The sequence below is a fragment of the Desmodus rotundus genome, chromosome 3, assembly GCF_022682495.2.
Source record: "Desmodus rotundus isolate HL8 chromosome 3, HLdesRot8A.1, whole genome shotgun sequence".
In the NCBI taxonomy this organism is placed as follows: Eukaryota; Metazoa; Chordata; class Mammalia; order Chiroptera; family Phyllostomidae; genus Desmodus; species Desmodus rotundus.
The window spans coordinates 111,868,793-111,881,800 of record NC_071389.1 but is presented as its reverse complement, the minus strand read 5'-3'; the positions used below and the strand labels follow the sequence as shown (position 1 = coordinate 111,881,800).

Sequence of the window (13,008 nt, the reverse complement as noted above, 5' to 3'; positions counted from 1 at the left end):
TCACAAGACTAGTCAGCTGAAGTCTGGTATCCAGTTCCCTTTATCCCCAAAGTTTCACAGCTTCTGTTGGATATCACTGTAAAACAACTAGACATCTAATGATAGAACTTATTTTTAAATCCACCCACAGCAAATTTCATTAAGCATACTCATATATCAAATTTTTTTTATTTTTGGTTTTTTGCTTTTCCACTAAGAATTTATAATTCAGTGAATAGTTACACATTTGATTACAGTAAAAAAGGGTGGTAGATTTCTTTCATATTAAGAAAGTGCTGCTCAATGGGAATGTGAGTCATATATGAAAGCCACATTTGAAATCTTAAATTTTCTGTGGCAACAGCTACATTAGAAAGGAAAAAGGAACAGGCAAAATTAATTTTAATAATATATTTTACTTAATCTAACCTATCTACAATGTTGTCATTTCAAATATGTAACCCATATAAAAAACTATTAATGAGCTATTTTGCATTCTTTGTTTCATACTCAATCTTCCAAGTCCAGTGCATACTTTACATCACATCTCGGTCCAGACTAGCCGTATTTCGAGTGCTCAGTAAATGCATGTGGCTGGTGGCTACCAAACTGACAGTGCAAATCTAAGATACCAAGCATGTTTCTATAAAACATCTTTAACCTTGAACATGTCCTATGTTATTGTTTGTATCTGAGTATGGATAAATCAACAAAATTAAAACAGGTAATACGGGTAATGACTCACATTTAGACTACAGCGAAACTCTCAAGAAACATCTGCTATTGTAACTAAACTATAAGGTATTTGAGAACCGATACTGTGTGTACTGATTGCTCAGTATTACAGAAAAGTTCCTACGTGACTAGTCTCATTACTGCTGTAGTTAAGTCACTATGTACTTACAAATCACAGCGAACTATGCTGGAAAGGACAATATGTAAATTAACCAGCTTTCACTCTGTTAAACTATATTTCTACCAACAACTTAAATGCCATCAAGCCAGAAATTGGGGAAGCGATACCTTTAGGTCCCACTTATAAATCTTCACAAGTCCTATCAATAAACCCTCTTTCACCTCTATATTCCTCTACTTTAATAAATAATACATGGTTAACCATATTATGTTCTGGAAAGCTCCACCTAAGAACTTTCAAACTCTGATAATCTTATTTTTGAAACAATTATTTTCTTTCTTCTATGCCTACTAAATCTACTCTTTGCCCTCAAGGCAACCTCTGATCTGTCATCCCTATCTTTTTCGTTACTCATCTCTATTCTGGTCTCACTTGTTTTTCTCCCAGCCTGAGCAACCCTTTCAAACACAGCCCCACATCATCTCCTTTTTTTTAGTCATGCTTCTGTATTAAACCATTTTCTTCTTCTGTATCAAATATTTACTTCTGTATTAAACCATTTCCATTCTACCCTCTGACTTCTGAACCCTCCTGTATATGGTCATGCACTCGTATGGTTGCCAACTATATACACAGTATATTAAAAATCCTCACAAATTCTATCCTCAAGCATTCTTCCTGTGGAAAATCTCACTCTCCCATGGCTATCTGGGAAACTAGGACTCCGAGAGGATAGCAGGCCCAAGATCTCAGAGCTATAAATAAGTGACAGATGAGGAATTTAAGATTAAATGGTCTGTCTACAGATTCTACTATCTTAATCACTAAGTCTGAATTACACTCCTCCCTCAGAGCTAGACAAAAAGTACATAGTATACTATTTCATATATCTAAAATTCTAGAAAATGTAAACTACCTGCAGTAATAGAAAGTAGATAAAGGGTTGAAGGGAATGAGGAAGGATGAGGGGAGTAGTGAATATCAGGGAGGGGCAGGAGAAAGGATCACAAAGACGTACAAGAAAACTTTAGGGATAATATTATATTGATTGTGGTATTGATTTTACAGGTATATATGTCAAAACTTCCAAGTTGTACATTACAAATATATTTTATGCAGTGTATTTTATGTCAATACATTTGTGAGGTTTTTTTCAATGCAAAATTAGAAAGCATAGTACTAGTACAGGAATAAGGCAATAGACCTCTGCAACGGAACTCAACTACAGATCCGCATACATATAAAACAGAGAAGACACTGCAGTCAGTGAATAAAAGGACAGAGTATTCATGAATTGTTTTTAGAGAACTGGCTACCCATACTGAGAGTGGGGCGAAAATCCCTAACTCATAGGATACACAGACATGAATTCTGGCTGAATTAAAGGTTTATATAAGAGAAGCAAATCTTCAAAATTTCTAAAAGGAAATATAAGAAAATACTTTTAGGATATTGAGGCATGAAAGGATTATTTTTTTTTAAGTCACAAAAGAGATACATCATAAAGAAAAAATACTGGTAAATACAACTATGTTAAAATTCGAAACCTCTGCACATCGTGATACCGTTTTAGTGTTTATCATTTTATCTAACAGAAATCAGACAGATGGTTGCCAGATGGGAGAGGGGTTATGGGACTGGGTGGAAAAGGTGAAGGGTTAAGAAGTACAGATTGACAGTCACAAAACAGTCGTGGGGATGTAAAGTGTAGCACAGGAAGTACAGTCAGTAACAGTGTAATGACGGAGCACAGTGCCATGTGAGTACTTGCAATGTCAAGGGAACCACTTCGCAAAGTATCTGATTGTCTACACGCTATGCTGTACACCGGAAACTAATACAAAATAATACTGAATACAAACTGTAATTGAAAAAAATAAAATAAATGAGTAAAATGTAGATATTTTGTGAACTGGCCAAAATTAAATATGACCCAATATTAAACTTCAGTTTTCAAAATGTACAACCATTTACCATTGCTCCCAAAAAAGTAAGTACTTAGGTATAAATCTAACAAAACATGTATATAATCTACCTGTTGAAAATTACGAACAGCTAATGAAAGATATCCAAGAATGCTATACGAACTGTCAACTGGACACGTGTCAAGACAGCAGATTACCTAAAGTTTTCCTCAGGGACAAGGAAACAAAAGAATATTTAGCAGTGATGTAAAAAAAATGTGTTTTACTGACAAATAGCAGACAGTAAGTCAAGCCCAGTGAATCCAAGAGATGTTATATGAAAAAGTTCCAGTTTGGGTGCCTGAATTTAGCACTGAAAACCTCAGGACAAGAATTAAAATCCAATGCAAAGTAAAGATGGATTACATGATTACCACTGAGTTCTGCAATGGTCTTTCTAAGTGCAAGATAACAAAAGTCTTTTAAATTTCCCTGTTGCTTTTCATGAAATACAGAATTTAAATGTACTGGTCCAGAGATCTGAGATAGAAAAACCACAAAAACCACTTAGCTACTACTAGATTAATTGCTCTGAATTCTAAACTGATTTTTTGGTTTGGAGTGAACTAAAATTCATAGTATAATTTTGTGTGAGGTCCATATTTTGCAAACCACAAAATATACACTCAAGAAAGCACATCAGAGACTAGCAGGACACACAGTCATCACCCTAACACCATTGCTGGCAAGAGGAGTAAGACCTTGTTTATTCACATCAACTGAGCTGCAGGAACAGCATCCACCCAGCTTGCCAAACATCAAGGTCTGTGGCAAATACGTTATGCCAACTTCAACAAAAACAGATTTTCCTCTACGATATTTTCAACAGACATAAATAGAAAAGTGTCTACCCTGCTGTTTTGGCCTCTCACTTCTGATAATAAAACTATTATCTCAACCTATCTTAACCTTCTGGTTTTTTACATCAATAAACAGATCTATCTAAATGCAATAATTATTGCATGGAAACAGTGGCCTGTTTCCTGGAATTCCTCTCATGGCTTTTCAATATGATTCACTCCCCTCCTAATTCACTGACCACAACTTTTCAGTTTTCTTCACTGGACCCTCTGTATTTCCCCCTCTTCACATCTCACCTCATACAACTTCCTCCGCAGAAACCAATTCAATCCTAATGCTTTAACCACCACCTCCCTGACAGCTTCCAAATCTTTATTCCTAGCCCAACCAGTTTTGAAAACCTGAGAGTCTAACAAAACTTTCTTCTTAAACCAAATCTTCCATTGACTATTTAGTTTAGAATAAGAAACTTACTTTTAAAGTACCTTTAAAAGATCACCTAATGTGTTCAACCATTAATCTAAGTTAAATCTGAGTGATATCTACTGTTATTTTTTGTATTTTGCCTATATTTGACAATATTTCATAAAATTTCATAAAATTTAAAAAAAAATCTAAACTCCAAATTTTAAAACTAAGGAAATCAAATCCCAGACAAAATGACTTGCCCAAGATTACTAAGTATAATTTCCTACCACCACATTTCCCACTGTTCCCATCTAAAAAGGAGGCTGAATGAAGGACATTGGGCCATGGGGTTAACAACATATACAAGCAAACCTTTTTTTTTAATTTATTTTTTTATTTAAGTATACTTGGTATACAACTTCATATCGGTTATACTAGTTTGGGATGTACAATATAGTGCTGCAACATTTTTATACCTTACGACGTCATCACCCCACTAATTCTAGTAATTGTTTGTTACCATGTAAACTTACCACAATGTTACTGACTATATTCCCCTTCCCCTTTTCACCCATTCCTCCACCGCTCTGGCAACCAGTCCTTTGGGTCTCTCTTCTGTGAGTCTGCTTTTATTTTGTATTGTTTATTGTAGATTCCACATATAAGTGAAATCCTATGTTATTCGTCTTTCTCTGCCTAACTTATTTCACTTAGCATAATACCCTCTAGATTCATCCATGTCACAAATGGCAAGATTTCATTCCTTCTTATTGTTGTGTAATATTCCATGGTGTGTGTGCACGTGTGTATACATTATTTTTATATGTACACACATATACATACACATACACATGTATATAAATATGTATGTATTTTTTACATCTTCTTTATCCACTCACCTATCAATGGACACCTAGGTTGCTTCCATATCTTGGCTACTGTATATAATGCTCTAATAATCATAGGGAAACATTTCTCCTAAGAAAACATGTATTAATAGATGGCCAACAGACAAATGAAAAGATGCTCGACATCACTAACCAACAGAGAAATATAAATCAAAACCCCAATGAGATACCACCTCAAACAAGTCAGAACAGCTATTACTAAAAAGTCAACAAATAACAAGTGTTGGCAAGGATGTGAGAAAAGGGGCCTTCTGTGCACTGTTGGTAGGAATGCAAACTGGTTTGGCCCCTATGGAAAACAATGTGGAGATTCCTCAAAAAGCTAAATACAGATATATCATATGACCCAGCAATTCTACTTGTGGGTATTTATCAAAAAGAAAAAAAAAACCTTTTTAAAAGGCTATTTCAACAAACTACATTAAGCTCTCTTTGAAGCCATATACATGACAAAAAGCTGAAAAGCTCAGAAAAATATAAAAAACACTATTTCACAGTACACAGTTTAATTATACTTTGTTTACCACAAAGCTGCAAATTTATATAATCTAAAAAACCAATGTCAACATCATCTCCACCGACTTTCCCTTAAAAATTTATAGCAAACAAACACACAAACTGGCTATACAAAGTGCATTCTGTAATAAGCTATGCATTCCCAGTGGAAATGTCAATACTCTTGGTCTCTACAAATCCAATAAAGCCTTCAGCCAATCTAGCTCTATCTTGACCTTTTTAAGCCAACATGGTCAGTAATACTTCCTCCTTCTGGTATCAGAATTAATATCAACTAAGCCTTAAAGCCCTCTCTATGTGAAAACCCTGAGAATCACAAAGAATTTCTGCACTGGAAGGACCCTTAAGGTCACCTAACTCAATCTCTCATCTAAAATCTGAATCTCTGTACAATATTCCTTTTAAGCAGGCTTTTCAAGTATTTTAACACTTCCAATAAAAACCAGGCTCATGGTTCTTCTCTAGACTATGTCCATACTCTGCTTTTAATGGCTATAGTAAAAAAGCTATCTCATATCTTCAAGTAAAAAAAAAAATGCATTTCTGTAGTTTTATCCATTGGCCCAGGTTTGACCCCACAGGCCACATTCTCTTCCACTTAACAAGCATTTAGATACATACAATCATGCACTCCAAAGAGTTTCCTTTTCCAAGCTACCTTCCAGTGTTCCTTGACATGCCGTGTTGTCAGATGCTTTGAGTCTAAGCATGCTTAAATATGCTAATGTCTCTTAAACCACTGTACCTAGAACTCAGTATTTTAGATGTGGTCTAATCACCTCATTTTTATTTCTAGATACTTCTAGTACAACCTAAGATTAGATAGTTTTGTAGGGTTTGGGGAGGGAAGGGCAACAGCTACTAGGATTACTTAAGTAGACTTAAAAAAAAAAAACCACTAAATTATTTTTGGCATCTCTTTTTTTCAGAGAGAGAGAGACAGAGACAGAGAGGAAGGGAGGGGGGGATAGAGAAAGAGAGAAACAACTGGTTGCCTCTTATAGGCACCCCAACTGGAAATCAGACCTGCAACCTGGGTATGTGCCCCGACCAGGAATCTAACCCGCAACCTTTCATTCAGTCTATGAGACAACACTCCAACCAACCGAGCCATACCAGCCAGGGCATTGCTTTGCTTGTTTTCGTCTTTATCATTTTGTTTCATTTTGGTTTTTGCTAGTTCTTTGATGAAGAAAAAGGGATAGAAAAACAAAGATTTTTACAGTCACCCTTTTAAATTTTATCCTGCTTGACTTAGCCCACTACTTTGTTCTTTATAGATCTTTTGGAATGCTGAATTTCTTATTAACATGTGCATTATGTACTCTTCCCCCCATATTTTCTTCAATTCATTAATAGAAATATTTGACAAGTATCAAGGTTAGAGAGATGAGAGATACTACCAAACACTTACATATAGGATAACGTACATCATTAGACACCATCTTTTGAGAAAAGACATTTTACAGTTATGAAGAAACCTAATTATCATCTTTCCCAGCTTACATTTCCTCATCTTGTCTGCACTGCCTTGCCAACGCCTTGAAAAGTATAGATCTACCGTATCTGCCATATATTCCTGATCTTCCAGACTTCCTTCCAAAGAAGAATATAAAATGAGTCTGAGATGACCTAGTTTTAACAGTGATTTTTAGTAATCAACACTTCATCTTCAAGGCTCTCCAATGTTCCATTCTAAAAATGGACTTAGGAAAAAATTACACTGTGCATAGATGTGGCAATACCATTTCTTACCATTTTTTTGAAAATTAAAACAGCATTTCCCCAAAGCCAGCCTCAAAGACCTCTCTTACCTTCATGATTCTCAGTGATGATCAATAACAGATCAGTGACTTCATTTGCCCCTGGGATCTAACTGTCCTAGCCAAAAAGACAAAAACTTTCATAGCACTTCTCAAACTGAGGAGACTGTTATGTTAAAATACAAAATCTCAATACATAATAAAATAGGTAATGTTGTAATAAAAAATAAATTTAATCCAAAATTTTAAAAAAACACACAAACTCTGATTCAACAGATCTAAAGTAGCTCAAGATTTTGTGTATCTAACCAGCTCTTAGATGAGCCAATACTGCTGGCGTTTAAATCACACTTCGTGTAGCGAGGTTGTAGATCTGTTGGATGCTTTCTTACAGTATCTCTTCACACATTTCACGCTTCATTTTCATTTTTACACTCTTGAAATGTACATCTACCCTATTCAGCTCCATGATGTTCCTCTTGATGGGAAAGACAAAAATAATCTGGATGCGAAATTTCACCTGCCCTATCATCTAGCAGCACTATACCGACAAGTAGCGGCAAGTGATAAGGTTTTCCTTTTATGATCTTTTCCCAAAAATCTTCACTTTTATTGGATAAAACCTCATTTGATTTCAGAGTTTAGGTTTAATGGTACCATTGTTGTTTGGAATCTGCCAAATTATTATATCGATATATGATTATTTTCTATTTGTTATATTAATGTCCTTTTTCAGCTGTTATTTCCTGCTAGATACAATTTTTGTCTTTTTAGAAGTTCTTTATATGTGGACCCATGATTAGAAAACTCTCTCAGTTTTTATTAGTCTGAAAAATGTCTTTATTTTATATCTAGTGAAGAATGACACTTTAGCTAGATACAGAATTATGAGTTGCCAATGTTTTTCACTAAACTTTGAAGATTTTACTCTACCATATTCTCACTCCTGTTGTTGAAAAGCCTGCTGCTGTCCTAAATGTTAATCATTTAGGACAATCAAATATTAATTGAGTATACAGGCAAGGGTTTACTTCTGGGCTCTCATCTGTTCCATTGATCTCTGCGTCCGTTTTTATGCCAGTACCATGCTGCTTTGACTAGTGTAGTCTTGTAGTATAGTTTGATACCAGGTAGCATGATTCCTCCAACTTTGTTCTTTCTCAAAGTTCTTGTGTCTATTCAGTCTTTTGAAGTTCCATATAAATTTTTGGATTATTTGTTCTAGTTCTCTGAAATATGCCATCAGTATTTTGATTGAAATTGAGTTGAATCTATAGATTGCTTTGGGTGTATGGACACTTTAATGATGTTAATTTGTCCTGTCTATAAACATGGTATATGCCTCCACTTATTTGTATCTTCTTCAATATCTTTCTTCAGTGTCTTATAATTTTCCGAGTACAGGTCCTTTACATCCTTAGTTAAATTTATTCCTAAGGTTGTGTGTGTGTGGTGTTTTTTTTATTGCTTTCTTGGTTTCTCTTTCTGATGGTTCATTATTGGTGTATAAGAATGCAACTGAATCCTTGGCTGGTGTGGCTCATGGGATTGAGTACTGGCCTGCGAACCAAAAGAATGCAACCGATTTCTCGATATTTATTTTGTATTCTGCTACTTCTGAATTTATCAGTTCCAGTAGTTGGGTTTTGGGGGGGTTCTTTTTTTGGGGGGAGGTGTTGGTGTAATCCTTAGAGTTCTCTGTGAACAGTGTCATGTCATGGACTATTGGTTCAGGATAGATTAAATTCTATAGGTGATTAAGAAATCTGTGGTTTTAAGTTTATTCTAAGCTAGGCTTTTATCTATGAAATCTATTTGGACTAAGCTGAAAGTATGTCCCCTAAGAGCGGCTATGTATATTCACACTCAAACCTGCTTGAGAACTTTTTCCTCCAACTCAAAGGCTAGGTGAGGCAGTTTGTAATACTGTCAACTAATGTTGGCAGGAGAAATTTTTGCTCATCCACCCTTTCTCAGGAGTCCTGGATTTATGCAAGCACATCAGTTTCAACCTTCTACCCTATTCACGGCCAAGGTCTATCTGCTACCCACACATCACCATTGAAATCCAAGCTCCTTGGTTACCGAGAATAACAACCCCTCAGAACAATTTAGTATTGTGCCCTTGTTGACAGATGCTCAGTGTTAGAAGGCAAACAAACATAAGTATCTGCTCTGTCACAGTTATCAGCCAAATCAATTCTGAGATCAATGTGATAACAGACCAGATTCAGCTTACCCTCACAGTAGTTATACAGTCAGAATTACTGCTTTCAAACTTTTATCTACTTGGAGGAAGAACTAAATTACTCTCATCCCTCAATTCAATTAAAACTATCATTGGTCCAGGCAAAGGTCTACTATTGTTTTATTTTTTTTTCATTCATGTCCAATATCTATTCTGCCTTCACTACACAGCCACGCTGATGTCTTTAATATGTTCCTGAATATGCAGGTATCTTAGAAACATAGTTTATTTTTATACACATTATTTATATAAATGTTGTGTATCTCTTTCTGTTCCTTACTATACACACACACACGCACATACACACACACACACTCCTGAACCTAAGAGGTTAACAGATATACACACATACCTCCCTGGTCCTATGAATATTTCTGGATCATTGATTTTGTCTGTCACATAGTATTCCATGGTATGCATCCATTGTATTTTACTTTTCTAATCTCTCTAGTAATAAGCACTTTGATTGCCTTCAATTCCTGCACTGCAGTTAATATCCTTATATATGTCCTCATGTAAACCAATGGAAAATTTTCTCTGGGGAATATATTCAGAAGTTGTATTACTGGGACCGCCTATGTCATCTATGTTCCTGTTAGCCCAAACCTTCACAAGTAATACATATCATTTCATTTTCTAATTTTTATCACTTTGATGTATGGAATGTAGTATTCCATTGTCTTTGAAATTTACATTTTTCTATTTACTAGTGAGATTGAGGATCTTGTGCTATATCTGTTAACTACTTAGGTTTCTTTGTCTTTTAATTGCCTATTCAAATACTTTCCTCCCTCCGTACAGTCTCTATCTTTTCCTTACTAATTTCTAAGCTTCCTTTTTTAATTCTATGTCTCAACCTTTGATATTTTCAGAGGTACTGAAAATATTTTCTCCCAACCAGTCACCTATTTTGTTAACTTTTTCAATAGTGTTTCTTTCTTGAATAGAAATACTTAAATTTGAGGGAGTCACTTAAGATATCCTACCTAAGATGTAACACGGTTGTTGATTAACTGTACAGTTCCTCCTTCATATTGAGGTCTTTAATCAATCTGGAGTTCATTGTTTTATCTGGTAGGAGGTGGGTGGCCAATTTTATTCTCTGTAGAGTACACCAGTTTTCTAACACTTGCTCAGTTCTCACTAGCTCATGATACGCCCTCTTCACGGGTCTTCCCACCCGTTCTCATGCCAGCACCACACTGTCCTGCAGTACAGTGTTTGGTGTGGTTTGCTTTATCATTCTGTGGTATACTGTCAGAACTAACACAGCAGGTTTCCCACTTTTCTTTTTCTTCAATTTAATGTTATTTGTCCATATAATTTTTAAAATTTTTAATTGTAAGAAAAACAACATAAAATTTGCCATCTTAACCATTTTTAAGTGCATAGTTCAGTGGCGTTCAGTACATTCACGTTGTTGTGCAACCAATCTCCAGAACTCTTTCCGTCTTGCGAAAATAAACTCTGAACGATTAAATAGTCCATTCTCCCCTTCTCCAACCCAAAGCAACCACAATCCCACTTCTATCTCTGTGAATCTGACTTTTCTAGGTATCTTATATAAGTGGAATCATACATCTTTTTGTGACTTATCCATGTAAATTTTAAAATATAAAATGAATTCTAAAAAAAAAATAGGGTATTTTCACTGGAATTCCAAAAAAAAAGGAAGAATGAAAGAAATTATATTAACTTAGGGAGAAGTGATGTTCTTACAGTATTAAATTATATCACCTGTTGATATGGTATATCTATTTGTTTTTCTTTATATCCTTTTGTATAGTCTTAGAATTTTTGCATTTTCTACTTTTGGAATAACAAATTTTAAAAAATTGATTATCAATTTTTAATGTTTCATAAACTTCTCCCAGAAGTCCATCTGGGCCTTCAGATTTGAGAGGGAGTTAGGATTGAGGCTGATTACCATTTTAAAATCTATGATTGTTGTTCATGTTTTCTATTACCTCTTGAACCTACTTTGTCATTTTTCCATGAATGTGTTTATTTCTAACTCTTCAGCTATTAGGAAATAATTATTTATAATTGTACTTTATTATTTTTAAACTCTAGTACTAGTAGTTATTTCTCCTTTATCATTCTGTAAGACATGTTCCTATCTGACCAGCGTTTTTATAACTAACTTATGGTTTGGTTTGGTTTGGTCCTCTGTTGATTTATGACTTAATACCAACTACTTACTATTTCTTTGGATTTAATTCTGTTGCTTTTTTCCCCAGTATACTAATTTGCTTATTTGCTTTCATTCTATCTTATGGGGTAAAAAAAGGTAAGGGATTAAGAAATACGAATTGGTAGTTACAAAACAGTCATGGGAATATAATAAAGCACAGGGAACAGTCAACAGTATTGTAGTAACTACATATAGTACCAGGTGGGCACGTGAATTATCTGAGAGAACACTTTGTAGCCTACATGAATGTCTATCCACTGTGCTACACACCCGAAACTAATACAAAATAATGATGAATGTAAAATGCAATCAAAATAATGATTTAAATACATAAATAAATAAAGATATTTCCAGCATCATTGTAGAGTGAGAAATATCCATCATTTCGCCCCTTAACCTTGCAAGTCAGACAACTATAGCTCAACAAAGGATACCCTAGTCAACATACAAACACGCCTGCAAGATCCATGCTATCAGAACATCTAAAGATAAGGGTATTGGAATGAGTAGGGGAGGCAGAACGGTGGAGGGAGCATAAGAACAAGGATGGTGGCCACAGATGCAGCTTGGTGCAGCTCCAGAGGTCAGAGGAGTGTAGGGTTGGGGCAGCAGTCCCCACCCTACAGCCTGGAGCCTAAGAGAGGCAGAAGCAGCTTCTCTCACAGAAAAGGCATCTCAGTTCCCTCTTGCCCATTCTGGCAGAACTGGGTAGAGGTGGCTAGGAAACTTTAAAGAAACCAGCAGAGATCATAACCATTACTGGCAGGAATTGAACTGCAGGATGTCCACCTACCCTGCCTCTCCCCCCCCACACATACCCTACATATCCTAAAAGAGCTGGGGAAAGCCAGAAACATAGCAGAAAAGGAGATAGCTCTGGGAACTCACAAAACCAGTTCTCCATAGCCCACCACATACTCCCCACCACTGGGATGTGCTACATAACGAAAGGGAACTGGTCACAGAGAGTACACCCAATACAGCACTTTCCTTCATCACAGCTCTCTGGCCCACCACAATCCCAGAGGCACAAATAATACAGGTAAAAGGAAACAAATACTTGTGCTTCTTCACCATCTACTGGAAAACAAAAGAAAGTACCCTACCTATCAACCGTCCAGAGCAAAACAACATCTACATAAGAAAAGAGATCACTACCTCATATGTGAACACAAAAAATCAATCCATCAAATTACTATGAAAAACCAAGTTAACTTGGGAGTACAGAAAAAAAAGTCTCCAGAAACCAAACTCAACACCTTGGAAGACTGCGACTCAAATGACAGAAATCAAGGCTGCAGTTATAAAGAACCACAACAATATACGAGGAAACTCAGAAATGCAGTTCAATAAACTCAGGAATAAAATTAA

General features: G+C 35.6%; 1 protein-coding gene across 18 annotated transcripts in view; it reads right to left on the bottom strand.

Annotated features, from left to right (window-relative positions):
• ERC1 (ELKS/RAB6-interacting/CAST family member 1) overlaps positions 1-13,008 on the bottom strand; it is a 536,970-nt gene that overhangs the window by 391,615 nt on the left and 132,347 nt on the right. The window lies entirely within an intron of this gene.